Source organism: Alligator mississippiensis, chromosome 4 (assembly GCF_030867095.1).
Source record: "Alligator mississippiensis isolate rAllMis1 chromosome 4, rAllMis1, whole genome shotgun sequence".
In the NCBI taxonomy this organism is placed as follows: domain Eukaryota; kingdom Metazoa; phylum Chordata; order Crocodylia; family Alligatoridae; genus Alligator; species Alligator mississippiensis.
Window position 1 is genome coordinate 114,257,460 of NC_081827.1, and position 13,891 is coordinate 114,271,350.

Here is a 13,891-nt window from a genome sequence, read left to right on the forward strand (position 1 = left end):
TATGCACTCTGGTGTATTTTTTACAAAGTTTTCTGAGTTTAAAAGCAGTTCTAGAGTGGCATTTTACACATACATTACCAAAGGAGCAGCACATACTGAGTTTTCATTAAAAAGTGCACTCTACAGTGAGTATCAACTTGTATATTAATTATAAAAGGATACACTCACACATTTCAGTTGAAACAACTGGTTAGTTTGCTCTGTTTTCCAGTCACAGTTTTATTTTGGACACGTGACTCAGTGTCCCAAGAAGACCTAAAAACTGTCACTGAGCCCATTTAGCTATGATAAATACCAAATTATATTCAAAGCCCTCAACATTTCTGGTTTTGTTGGAGATGGAATTTCATCCAAATTGTTATTGTTGCTGACTTCATCAGATGTTACTGATGTGCTGTCAGTATTGAAGTCTCAGGGACTATAGTGCCAGCAAAAAGATGCAGCCAGAAGATCTCAACATTAGTCTTATTTCAAAGAACAAGCACAGGCTCAGTTTTGTGGCAAACATTCAGCCAGATTCATTGTCCACAAGGCACACCGCTAACACACGCATGATCTGACAGGCAAGGTGATAATGCATGTGTGCCCATGTTAAGGTATTGGCATAACACCACGTAAACTCTCCTAAACCAATACAAAGTTCCCATAATTTTGAATGCTCTCTTTATGAAGTGATCAAAACAAATTACATAGTTTCATAGTTGGTAGGGTCAGAAGGGACCTAATCAGATCATCAAGTGCAACCGCCTGCCACGGGCAGGAAAGAATGCTGGGGTCAAATGACCCTGGCTAGGTAATTGTCTAGACTCCTTTTGAAGATCCCTAGGGTAGGGGCAAGTACCATTTCCCTTGGAAGTTGGTTCCAGCTCCTAGCCGCCCTGACAGTGAAGTAGCGCCTCCTGATGTCTAGCCTGAATCTACTCTCTGTCAACTTATGGCCATTATTCCTTGTTACTCCCAGTAGTGCTCGGGGGAACAGGGACTCTCCCATTGCCTGCTGGTCCCCCTTGGCAAGTTTATAGACAGCCACCAGATCCCCTCTCAGCATTCTCTTGTGAAGGCTGAACAGGTTCAGTTCCCATAGCCTCCCTTCATAGGGTCTGCCCTGCTGCCCCCTGATCATGTGAGTGGCCCTCCTCTGGACCCTCTCGATGCTGTCCTTATCCCTCCTGAAGTGCAGCACCCAGAATTGGACACAGTACTACAATTGCGGCCTGACCAGTGTCTCATAGAGGGGGAGGATCACCTCCTTGGACCTGCTCTTGTTGCATCTGTGGTGCAATTAGGCTTCCTGACCGCGTCCCCACATTGGCGACCCATGTTCATCTTGGAATGAATAATGACTCCAAGATGCTTTTCTGCCTCTGTGCTGACAAGAAGGGAATTCCCCAGCCTGTAGGTATACTGCTGGTTTTCCTCCCCAGGTGCAGTACGTTGCACTTGTCAGTATTGAAACCCATCCTATTCTCATCCGCCCACCTCTGTAACCTTCCCAGATCTAGTTGTAGCCTGTTCCTCTCTTCCAGCATGCCCACTTCTCCCCACATCTTAGTATCATCTGCAAATTTGAACAAGGTGCTTTTCACCCCCTCGTCCAAGTCACTGCTGAAGATGTTAAACAGTGCAGGCCCGAGGACCGAGCTCTGGGGAACCCCACTGTCCACATCCCTCCAGGTCGAAAATGACCCATCCACCACCACTCTCTGGGTGCGACCCTCCGACCAGTTTGCGACCCATCCAACTGTGTAGGCGTTGACACCACAGTCGCCTAATTTTTTAATGAGAATGGGGTGAGAGACAGCGTCGAAGGCCTTCCTAAAGTACAGAAAGACTACATCCACCACGACACCTGCGTCCAAGGATTGTGTGACCTGGTCGTAGAAGGCAACCAGGTTAGTCTGACAGAACCTGCCTCTAGTGAACCCATGTTGATTGCCCCTAAGCATAATCTCCCCTGCAGATCCCTCGCAGATGTGCTCCTGGATAATTTTCTCAAAGAGCTTTCCCAGGACCGAGGTAAGACTAATGGGCCTGTAGTTTCCTGGGTCCTCTTTCCTCCCTTCTTGAAAATGGGGACCACATTTGCCCTTTTCCAGTCCTCCGGCACCTCACCAGAGCACCGCAAGTGCTCGTAAAGCTGTGCCAGGGGTCCTGCAATGGCCTTGGCCAGTTCCCTCAGCAGTCTGGGGTGGAGATCATCAGGACCTGCTGACTTGAACGTGTCTAGTCCCACCAGAAGCTCCCCGATTAGGTCCTCACTGACCCTGGGCCTGAGGGTATTACATTCTGACTGACATATTACATTCCACCAATATCTTGAGCCATCCTGTACCATGAACTTGTTTTACATCCTGATCTGGGTGTTCCCATTCCATCCTTATCATCGTGGTACTGGACCATCCTGTACCTTGTACAACCTCTTGCCATCTCTTTGCAGGAATGCACATCTGGCTCACATCTTAACCACATTCCAAATTTTGCTTATGTAAGGAGTTTGTGCCTTGGCAAGGTTCACTGATTAGGCTTACTCTGGCCAGTGATTTAGCGAAGCCTTTGTGTGAGCAATATATATATTGATCAGTGTCCCAGTGAGGCCTACACAACTCATTCTTGCCCTCTTAACCCTTTTCATTATCTGTTTTAGTGTTTTTTTTAAGTTGAGCTTGATTCTCCGCCCTTATAACAACTGCAGCACTGAGTAATTTCTCATCAGCTCTCCAAAAATAAAAGCAAGTCTGGCATAACAAATTAACTTGTCTCAAAACAGATGAAAATTGGTTTTGGCTTTACATCTTGTTGTGCCTCAATAGGATTAATCCAGTCTAACAAAATAATAGATTTCAGAGCTGTCTAAAAATCTGCTTTAGAGTTCCCTTATAGAGCAACAGCAATCTTTGATAACTAATGTTCCTTCATATTCTTCACCACACTGATCTGTAAGTTATGTCAAAGATGAAGTGTTAGTAGAATAAGAATTCAAACTGAATGTTAGTGAGAAACAATTATTTGGGATGTGCAGGCTAGTCATTCAGTAAGAGGCATATCTTTTAGCTCTGGATGCAGGCTGACAGTCCTACCTTTTCAGCCAGTTGATGCTTCAACATTGCAAAGTTTAACCAGGGGCAAATTGTTCATGTATGTGAGGAAATATTTCACTCTGCTATTGCTCAGTTACTGGTTTATCTGCTAACTTTCTCCATGCTTTTTTTTTTTGTAATATTGAAACAGTTCTTCTATCTTGTAAACCAGTAATTTTCAACCTTCAGGCCCCACAGGCCAGATGAATGGTACAGTGCTGGTCTGGGGGGCAAGTGCCATGTGTAGAATCAGTCTGCAGGTGTGCTGGATCTGCTGGATTCTGGCCGCTGAGTGACACGGTGCACCAGCACAATCTAGCATATTGGACCATGTCATCCAGGCCACAGGGCTTCCTCCGGAGCCCCTGGCTCTCGGCTGCAGGGGCTGCCTGTCCCTTTTTCAGGCTCTGGGACCTGGGAGCATGGTGACCTCCCCTTGTGGGGTCTGCTCCCTTTTGGGGTCTCTGGCACGCCAGCTGGAGGAGCTCCAGGCCACAGTCCACAGACTGCGTGCCATCAGGGACTGCAAGCAGGAGATAGACTCCTACTGCCAGGCCCTTCTCCCCCGGGAGGCGGAGGGTAGACCACAGTCTCCCTCCACGCCAAAGGAGGACTCCGGGACCTCCCGCTCTGTCTAGCCAGGGGCATGGACCACGGTGGTCAAGGGCCCTAAGGCCCGCCGCACCAAGGCCCCTGCCCAGCCGGAGCTGAGCAACAGGTATGCACCTCTTGCCGCTCCAGCAGAGCCTGCTGAGTTGCCGGCTCCCGCAGGCAACATGGGCCCAACTGCAGCTCCCACCCCTGCTCTCCCCAAGACAAAACGTAGGGTGTTTGTTGTGGGAGACTCTCTCCTGAGGGGGACTGAGAGGGCAATCTGCCGCTCCGACCCCTTAGCCTGGGAAGTCTGCTGCTTCCCGGGGGCCCGCATCCGGGACATTGCGGAGAGAATCCCAGAGCTCCTCAAACCCACAGACCACTATCCCATGCTCCTAATTCACGTGGGCACCAATGACACGGCTCGGAGCGCTCCCAGCTGGGTCATGAGGTGCTACAGGGATTTGGGAGCGGGGCTAAAAGGTCTGGGGGCACAGGTGGTGTTCTCGTCGATCCTCCCAGTCTCAGGCTATGGGCCGAGGAGGGAGAGGAGGATCCACGTGGTCAACCAAAGACTGCGGCGCTGGTGTCGTCGGGAAGGCTTTGGCTTTCATGACCACAGCCCGCTCTTTGGCGAGAGAGGCGGCGAGCTGCTGGGAAGAGATGGCCTCCACCTCTCTCCCCTAGGGAGGAGGCTCTTCTCAGCCAGACTGGCTGACCTGCTCCACCAGGCTTTAAACTAAGCCCTCTGGGGGACGGAGGCACTACCACCACTGCTGGCCTGCTGAGCAATCCTTGCAAAGCCAGTAGTTCAAGGCACTTAAGGGAGCCCACCCCTGCCCCAGCCCTGGCAAAATCTGTGGGCAAGGAAGGAGCCCCCCAGGGGACACTTGCTTGCCTGTACACAAATGCCAGGAGCTTGGGGAATAAGCAGGAGGAACTCATCCTCCTGCTCAATGCAAATAATTATGATGTCACAGGGATAACGGAGACCTGGTGGGACTCCACCCATGACTGGACCACAGGTATAGATGGCTATACCCTGTACAGGAGGGATCGTGTAGAGTAAAGGGGCGGGGGTGTAGCTCTCTATGTTAAGGAAAGCTACACGTCCCTGCAAGCCGATATTGGTGACCAGGGTAGACGCCTGGTACCCTCTGGGTTAAAATCCGTGGGGAACACGGCACAGGGGACACAATGGTGGGAGTCTGCTACAGACCTCCCACCCAAAGTCCTGAGCTTGACCAGGAGTTTGCCCGGGAACTGGCTGAGGCCGCACGCTCCAGGACCATGGTTGTCATGGGTGACTTCAATTACCCGGACATCTTATGGGAGGATCGCTCAGCAAAATCTGAGCGGTCGCAGAGCTTCCTCTCGTGCGTGGATGACCTCTACCTGACTCAAGAAGTCTATGGGCCAACGAGAGGCAAAGCACTGCTCAACCTGGTACTGGCTACTGGGGATGACCTAGTCGGCGACCTAGTGATCGATGGGAAGCTGGGTGACAGCGACCACGAGCTGATCACCTTCACCATCTGCCAAAAAGCTGGCAAGTCAGTCAGCAACACAGAAGTCCTTGACTTCAGGAAAGCCGACTTTGACAAGCTCAGGAGGCTTGTCAGTGAGGCCCTAAGGGACCATGACCACGGAGAAAGGGGAGTTCAAGAAGAGTGGTTGCTCCTCAAGGGAGCGATCCTCAATGCACAAACTAAGTCTATTCCATCTCGGAGGAAAGGCAGCAAGAGGGCACAGCAGCCCCCCTGGCTTTCCAGGGACTTAGCAGACCTCCTGGGGCTAAAAAGAATGGCCTACAAAGGATGGAGGATGGGAGTCACCTCCAAGGAGGATTATTCTGCACTGGTTCGGTCCTGTAGGGAGCAGACCAGGAAAGCCAAGGCTGCGACTGAACTCCAGCTAGCTTTGAGCATCGAGGACAATAAAAGTCCTTTTTCAGATATGTGGGGAGCCGGAGGAAAAGTAGGGGCAACAGTGGACCCCTGCTGAACCAGATGGGGCAACTGACAACTGACGCCCAGGAAAAAGCCAACCTATTAAATAGGTACTTTGCGTCGGTCTTTCATCAGTCCCATGGGACGCCCGTGCCCGCTATGGGACAGGGAAGTCCGGGTGAGGGTGATCCCCTGCCCTCCATTAATGCTGACTTCGTGAAGGAACATCTTGAGAAGCTGGATACCTTCAAGTCAGCCGGCCCTAACAATCTTCACCACAGGGTACTCAAGGAGCTGTCAAGCATCATAGCCCAGCCTCTAGCACGGATCTTTGAAAACTCTTGGCACTCTGGTGTAGTGCCCGAAGACTGGAAGAAGGCCAATGTGGTGCCTATCTTCAAGAAAGGGAGGAAAGTGGATCCGGCTAACTATAGGCCCATTAGCCTGACTTCTATCCCGGGGAAGATCTTTGAAAAGTTTATTAAAGAGGCCATCCTTAATGGACTGGCCAACGCCAACATCTTAAGGGATAGCCAGCACGGGTTTGTTGTGGGTAGGTCTTGCTTGACCAATCTCATTTCCTTCTGTGACCAGGTGACCTGTCACCTGGACAAGGGAGAAGAGATTGATGTCATATATCTTGACTTCAAAAAAGCCTTTGACCTGGTTTCCCATAATCACCTCTTAGAGAAACTGGCCAATTGTCACCTTGGGTCCTCCATGATCCACTGGCTGGAAAACTGGCTCCGGGGTCGGACCCAGAGGGTAGTAATTGATGGAAGTCACTCATCGTGGTGTCCTGTGACCAGTGGGGTCCCCCAAGGCTCTGTCCTTGGACCCATACTGTTCAACATCTTCATTAATGATGTGGACACTGGAGTCAGAAGCGGACTGGCCGAGTTCGCCGATGACACCAAACTTTGGGGAAAAGCATCCACACCAGAAGACAGGCGGGTGATCGAGGCTGACCTGGACAGGCTCAGCAAGTGGGCGGACGAGAATCTGATGGTGTTCAACGCCGATAAATGCAAGGTTCTCCACCTTGGGAAGAAAAATCCGCAGCATCCTTATAGGCTCGGCAGTGCTATGTTGGCTAGCACTATGCAAGAAAGAGACTTCGGGGTCATCATTGACCACAAGATGAACATGAGCCTGCAGTGCGATGCTGCGGCTAGTAAAGCGACCAAAATGCTGGCTTGCATCCATAGATGCTTCTCAAGCAAATCCCGGGACATCATTCTCCCCTTGTACTCTGCCGTAGTGAGGCCGCAGCAGGAGTACTGCGTCCAGTTTTGGGCTTCACAATTCAAAAAGGATGTGGAGAAGCTTGAGAGAGTCCAGAGAAGAGCCACGCTCATGATTAGAAGTCAGGGAAGCAGACCCTACGATGACAGGTTGAGAGCCCTGGGGCTCTTTAGCCTGGAAAAGCGCAGGCTCAGGGGTGATCTGATGGCCACCTATAAGTTTATCAGGGGTGACCACCAGTATCTGGGGGAACGTTTGTTCACCAGAGCGCCCCAAGGGATGACGACTAGGTCGAATGGTCATAAACTACTACAAGACCGTTTCAGGCTGGACATAAGGAAGAATTTCTGTACTGTCCGAGCCCCCAAGGTCTGGAACAGCCTGCTACCGGAGGTGGTTCAAGCGCCTAAATTGAACACCTTCAAGAGCAAACTGGATGCTCATCTTGCTGGGATCCTATGAACCCAGCTGACTTCCTGCCCTTTCGGCGGGGGGTTGGACTCGATGATCTTCCGAGGTCCCTTCCAGCCCTAATGTCTATGAAATCTATGGGTCTGGAAATTTGGCAGCAGGGAAGCTGCAATTAACACTGCTACTTCTCCCTCATTGCCAAATTTTTAGACATGTGGGGAAACCCACAGGCTGGATGACATGGCTTTAGAGCCAGAGGTTGAGCACCACTGCTACATATTCCCTTTTCTCCTTGAACCATGTAAAGAGAGCTTTGTCAACATTAGTGTCTCTTCCTGCACCCTCATGTCTAAAACAACTCGTTGTCAGGCCATTTTCATAGTCAGCTGAAGTTTATCCTTCTGCTTCCAAATTCTGAAAATAACCAACATGTGCAATTCCCACTTGACTGCACATTGGTTGTAACTGACCCCAAGAGCTTGAAATTCTGATAATCTGTGTTCAGTTTAGGTGTGAGACAACTTGGCATGTGATCTGTTTCTGACAGAAAAGTAAAAATAACTATGGTATGACCTGACACAAGAAAGCAGCACGACACATCTATATGTTGCATCACAACACGATTTCCACCTTTCCCAAATATTGCTCTTAAACAGCTGTTTCCAGGTTTTCCATACATATTATGGAAAATGTATCTCATTTTCATTCTCAAAAGTTATATTAATATATTAGCTTTGAATTTAGTTGAACTAACATCAAGAGTAAGTACTTAGCAAGGTATAAACAAATTCACTCAGTTGGGATTTAGGATGCAAGTATAAATCAGTTATTAAAAAGACAGGAATTGGGTCTATATAAAAAAATGGAAGAAAGCTGTTCTCGTTGAGGAGCAGATTTGAAGTATCTTAAGTCCCTGGATCAGGGAAGGGTTTTCACTCAAGAAGGCATTTGGACACATGCTTAACTACATAAATGGCGTTTAAGCCTGACTTTTATTTTAAATACAGTAAAAGCTGTGTTATCTGGCATCCATGGGGAATGGGAAGTGCCAGTTAATCAAATATGCCAGTTACCTGAGAGGTGTCTTTGCCTGGTCAGGCTGCCATCCCTCCCATCACGTCTGGTGCGCCAGGGCTTTCACTCCCTGGAGTCAGTGTGCCAGGGGACAAGGAGGGAGGCCCCACACAGGCTGCTTTGCCCCGGGCCATAGTTCAAAGTCGGTGAAGTGGGACTTGGCAAAACCAGAAGTGCCATGGTGGGATTTCCAGTTTCGATTTTGCTGCATCAGTCGGCATGCTGGTTAATAGAGCATGCCAGTTAATAAAATGCCAGATAACACAGCTTTTACTGTACATGCTTAAGTGTCTCCTTTATCAGGGTCCTTAGTAGGATTCCCCTTGACACCTCAGATAGATTAATATGTGGTGGTTCAAATGGATTAAAGTCTAATCATTGCAGACATGAAAAAAGATGTACTTTACTGGGAGCAACAGCATGTTAGTTCAACCCTTCTCTGCAGTGTCCATATAGATCAGGTGCTTCAGCAGGGCTTTTTGGCACTTTTATCTAAAGCTGATTCAATCATCTATTAGATAAAATCACCAGAAAAGCCCCACTAAGCTGCCTGATACAAATGCTGCAGAGCTGGGTCAAAATTAGTGCACTGCCTTTTCTTGGCATGCACTAGACTTGGCACTGGAGTGCACTGAGTTTAAAGTAAAGAGCATTTTGTGGGGGGGTTTCACATCTGCAAGCAACCTGTGTTAGGCCATCTGTTGCCTTTCTCTTAGTTGTATTTCTGTATTACAAATCAGAATGTGGTGCTCTTCTAGTACTCTTGTTGCCATCTATTTAGCATGGCAGTGTCATTTTCTGTCTATTTGTACAAAGCCTAGTGTTTTGGGGCTGCATTCTGGTTAACCCAGTATAAATGTTAAACATCAAAAATAATGTTGATCCTGGAATTAATTTTGTAGGCCTTGTTGGGTAGGCCTAGAAGGGTTAAATCAGTAAAGGCTCTTAAAGTGTGATATATGAAACTGGAAGTAGGCTGTATCAGTGCAGTACAAGCAGAGGCAGGAACTAATCGGGGAGGCTTGGAATGGTGAGAGGCTGTACTTGCCCAGTGAGCTGAGGCCTGGACAAAATAACAGAAATACTATATTTACCCAAATCCAAGTTGAGTCTGAATTTAAGACAACCCCGGAATACTTAAATTCTGTACATGGAAAAGGTATACATTTGTTTTAAGTTTCCATGCATAGCATCTAACTATTGGAAGATCATTTTAAATTCATCCCTACTACCACTGTACCAGGGAAAGCAGTGGTAGTGAGGCAGGTGATGGGGGAGGCAATAACAGGGTAGGCAGTGGGGGAGGAAGTGGGTAGGCACATGGCAGGGGGAGGCAGTAAGGGGGCAGTAGACAAGGGACTTGCCCCCTGCTGCTTGTCCCCTCCTGCACTTGCCTCCACTTCTGCCTGCCCCCTGCAGCCTCTGCCCCACCTCCCCTGTTCCCCTTCTTTTCCCCTATCTTCCCCCACCCAGCCTCTGCCACCACCACTTTACCCTTGCTCTGCAGTGGCAGGCTCCCTCTCTGTGCCAGCCTGGGTCATGGAGCCTGGCCTAGCCTGGCCCATGCCTAACCTGGCCCTAGCCTGGCCCTGTAGCAGCAGTGTAGAGCCAGCACCACTGTGATGGGGCTGGACTGGATTTATGCTGTGTTCCAGGCTGCAGCAAAGACAGTGCCTGCTGCATGGAGCAAGCATAAGCAGTAGGGGGAAGTGGGAAGGGGCAGAGACAGCAGGGGTGGGGAAACAGGGGAAGGAGGGTGGGGGTCCAAGGCTGTGGCAGGGGGGGCAGAGGTGGTGCAGTGAGGAGGGCATGGGGGATGTGGGATGGGTAGTGGGGAGATGCGGCAAGAGGGGTGGAGGCCCAAAGATGAGGCAGGAGAGGCAGGGTTTGCAGAGGTGGTACGGGGCAGGCACCTGCTGTGGCTCCAGCTCTGGTCCTAAGCCTTTAGCCAAAGCTTCTGCCTGCCCCCCATCACCACTTGTATTTGTTTCCAAGATGAAGGACCTTTTCCCCCATGTTAAATGAGGTGGGGAAGCTTATCTCGGAATTGAGAAAATACAGTATGATAAACTAGCTGGATTAATGGCTTACTGAGACTTGGGGGAGTAAAGTTAGTATACATACCAGATATCACCTAATAAACGGAGCATGCTTGGTTTTGGTGCTTGTATCACTTCTCAGCCTCTTGTGAGCTCAGATCAAGTGTAGTGCCTGTTCTTATTGGTTACTCAACATATAAACTGGGTATGAGCCCAAGCATGTTAATGTGTGCTAGCTAATGATGGGACAAACAGCATATTAATGATGTGCATGTAAAAAATGCACAATTTTGGAAGACTTTTGGAAGATAAGCCAGCTGAATCACTTGACTGACAGTGACTAAAGCAAATCTTGTTATATTCTCTGTCTCTGTCTACTGGAACCATGTTGATGTAGGAACTGAAAGCCCTTTGGGAGCAACAGCACCTTAAAACATTATGCTTAGGATGGAATAAGGTATATCTCCTACGAGAAGCTTTTGTTCTTTCCTTGTTAGTGTCCCAGAAAGCTTTCTTCTGTTGCAGGTGCTAATACCCTCTTCTTTGCCCATCCTTCAGATTGTGTCATTCCTGTCTTCACCCTTCAGAACTCTCCAGTAGCTGCCTTATATAATGCATCAACTTCAGGCTTCTTCTGTTGATCTTCATAGCTCTGTACCTCACTACTTTTCCATTACTTTCATGTATCACCCTGCCCCCACCATGCCAACAATGCTAGGAGATGGGGGGGTTCCCGGCGGCTTGGTTCCTCCAGGTGGCTCTGGGATCCTCAGTGGTTCAGGGGCATCGGGTAACCCTGGAGGGTCCAGGAGAAGGGCTGTCCCTCAGGAGGGTCCTCCTCGGGACTGCCATGGTCTGGGGGGCATCACCGCTTAGGGCCCGCCGTCGTTGCCAAGGGGCTGTGGGGGACCGGAGGGGTCTGCCGTCGCTTGGGGTGCTCCACCGTCATCCGGGGGGCATTCTCAGGATCCAGAGTCCTCCGCCAGGCCTTGCCTGTCCTCATGTTCACTCTTCCAAGTACAACAAATGGGTCAGCAACCTATGGCCACACAGGGCAGATGCAGCCCATAAAGGTACAATGCAGTCTGCATTTTAGTAAGGGCATGCCGATCCTCAGCCATTTAATCTGGTCCAAGTTTTTCTAATGGCATAGTGATCGCCTCTGGCCACTGCAGCCAATTGCTCCAGCTTGCCTGAAGTGCTGCTGTCCCTCACTGCAGTCTAAACTCAGTGGCAAGAGCAGCTGGAAGGAAATGGTGGGCTGCAGTGCTGATCCAGTCACAAGCTATGGCCCACATGAATAAAAGCCTGCAGGCAGCCTAAGCAACCATTTAAATTGGGCAAATTACACTAGCTGCTTGCTGGAGCCCACCAATTTTTCAATATTAAAAGTACCACTTAACTGAATTATGTGTGCTGGTTAATTCATGCAGGAATAGCATGGGCTCAGCTGCTCACAAATTACTAAGGCCAGTTACTTTGTTATTCACACTGTTTTAGGCATCTAATAGAAGCCTAACATTTGGCAGGCTGCAGTTATTTTTCTGGCTCGGAATAATACAGCAAACTGGTTGAATGGTGTCCATTGTGCATGTCGGGCAGTTCTTGATTGCTAATTGAGCCTGCTATATGTGGCCTAAACTGTGCCATTTTTATGCCTTCTTCCATGCCTACCCTGTCCATGGAACTCTGTCTCTGAATAGCTCTATAAAGCTACCAGTTTCTCCTCTTTTAAAGCTAAGATAGCTTCTGTGAAATTGGTGGGACTTCCAATTATGCTAAGCCATCGTTAAGCTAAAGTTCTTAGATTGAGCTTGGGAAGAACCGGCCTCTCTGACTGCTGAATGACCTGATAAGCACTGTAGAAAAAACACTCTAATGAGCAGGGAAGCTGATACAAAAAAGAGAGTACGAGAAGCAAATAAAATTAATAAGGACAGGTGTTGAGATAAGAGAAGAAATGAAGGGGGCCTGGAGTGAGCTTGCAAAAAGTTAATTAAAAGTAGATATCTTAGCAAAAGGACAGATAAATATTGGTATGAAATAATTGTTTCTTTGTAGCGACCTAGGGGAGTATAATTTACACATGGCGTTGCTATCATTGTCCCAGGCAGTTCTTCTGAGTTGGGCGGATTACTAAACAGACCAGCTAGTGTACTGTCAAAGTGACAATAACCCCCTCCAAACTCTTTGCCACTGAACATGAATTTAAGTCTTCCTTTCTGCATCGCACCTAGACTTCAGGAGGCCACTTGCTAGCACTGAGGCCACATAGACCCAAGCAGCCTGAACACTGAGAATGACAACAGGCAAGAGTCAACCCAGACTCACACCTCAGAACAATATCGTCTACCAAAAAAATCATTTACTTGTAATAATGAATACAGTAAAGCAGGGATGTCAAACTCATCCATCCCCACAGACTGGATGAGTGGTGTGCGGCCAGTCTGTAGGCCCATTCCCCTTCCCTGTCCCCCAGCATACTTGATCTGGTGGCTGCTCCATCCAGTCTGGGACCTGAGCTGCATGTGGTGTGGATTATGGGTGGCCGGAACGGATGCCACATATGGGATAGTCCGGCCAGAGTGGCACTCACACTGCATGCAGTGGACACCCCAGCCAGACTGCACCACAAGTGGATCACCCCAGCAGCTCTGGGACTGTGCCAAATGTGGTGCACACTCCAGCAAGTCTAGGACATACATTGCATGCAGCACCTATGAGCATCATATGCAGCGTGGGTCCTGGACTGGCTAGAGCAAGTGCCATGTGTGGCATGCGTCCCAGAGTGGGTGCCACGTGTGATGCCATCTTGCCAGGGTAACCACCTCGTGCACCATGGCTGGTGCTCCAACTGGATTGTGCCGCTTGCAGCATGGGTCTCAGACCCGTGGAGCAGCCACTAGATCAGGGATGCTGGGGAAGGGGAAGGGTTCCATTGGCCCAATCTGGCCTACAGACTGGTACCACATCACAGGTGCATGCTATGCCCTATGTGGGTTTAACTGGACCCAGAGGAAGCACTGGGGGTTGGATAGTGGGCTTCATGGGTTGGTCTGTATGTTTGATACCCCTGCAATGAAGTATGGCTGACTTGTCACTACCACCTTATTTGTCAGTGCACTTAAGTCCCAGGCAGGAGTTGTACTGATTTATACACTTTAGTTAATCAGTCACCTGTTTAAGCACAATTCGTCATTTCCAAAAAAATATGCATAGAAAATCACTATAGAAATTTATATTGATGATTCATCAATTTAAAAAAGGTATAGTAGCTCCTGGATCATTTGTATCTAGGCTATTCACAACCCACTCAGTTTGCAATGTGGTTGCTGAATTCAAGAGGAGCAGTGCAAATGATTTGTTGTGGCTTTCATTTCAGAGGGTGGCACTCATTGTCTCTTGATGTAATATGCAGAATAAAGTTAGGTAATAATGACTATGAATGACTAATTATCTCACAAAAAGTTGGAAATATGGCCAAATATGATTATTAGTTGCT

At 48.8% G+C, this 13,891-nt stretch overlaps 1 protein-coding gene across 2 annotated transcripts in view; it reads left to right on the top strand.

Moving 5' to 3' along the window:
• AMN1 (antagonist of mitotic exit network 1 homolog) overlaps nucleotides 1–13,891 on the top strand; it is a 69,876-nt gene that overhangs the window by 52,099 nt on the left and 3,886 nt on the right. The gene's annotated exons all lie outside the window — the stretch shown is intronic.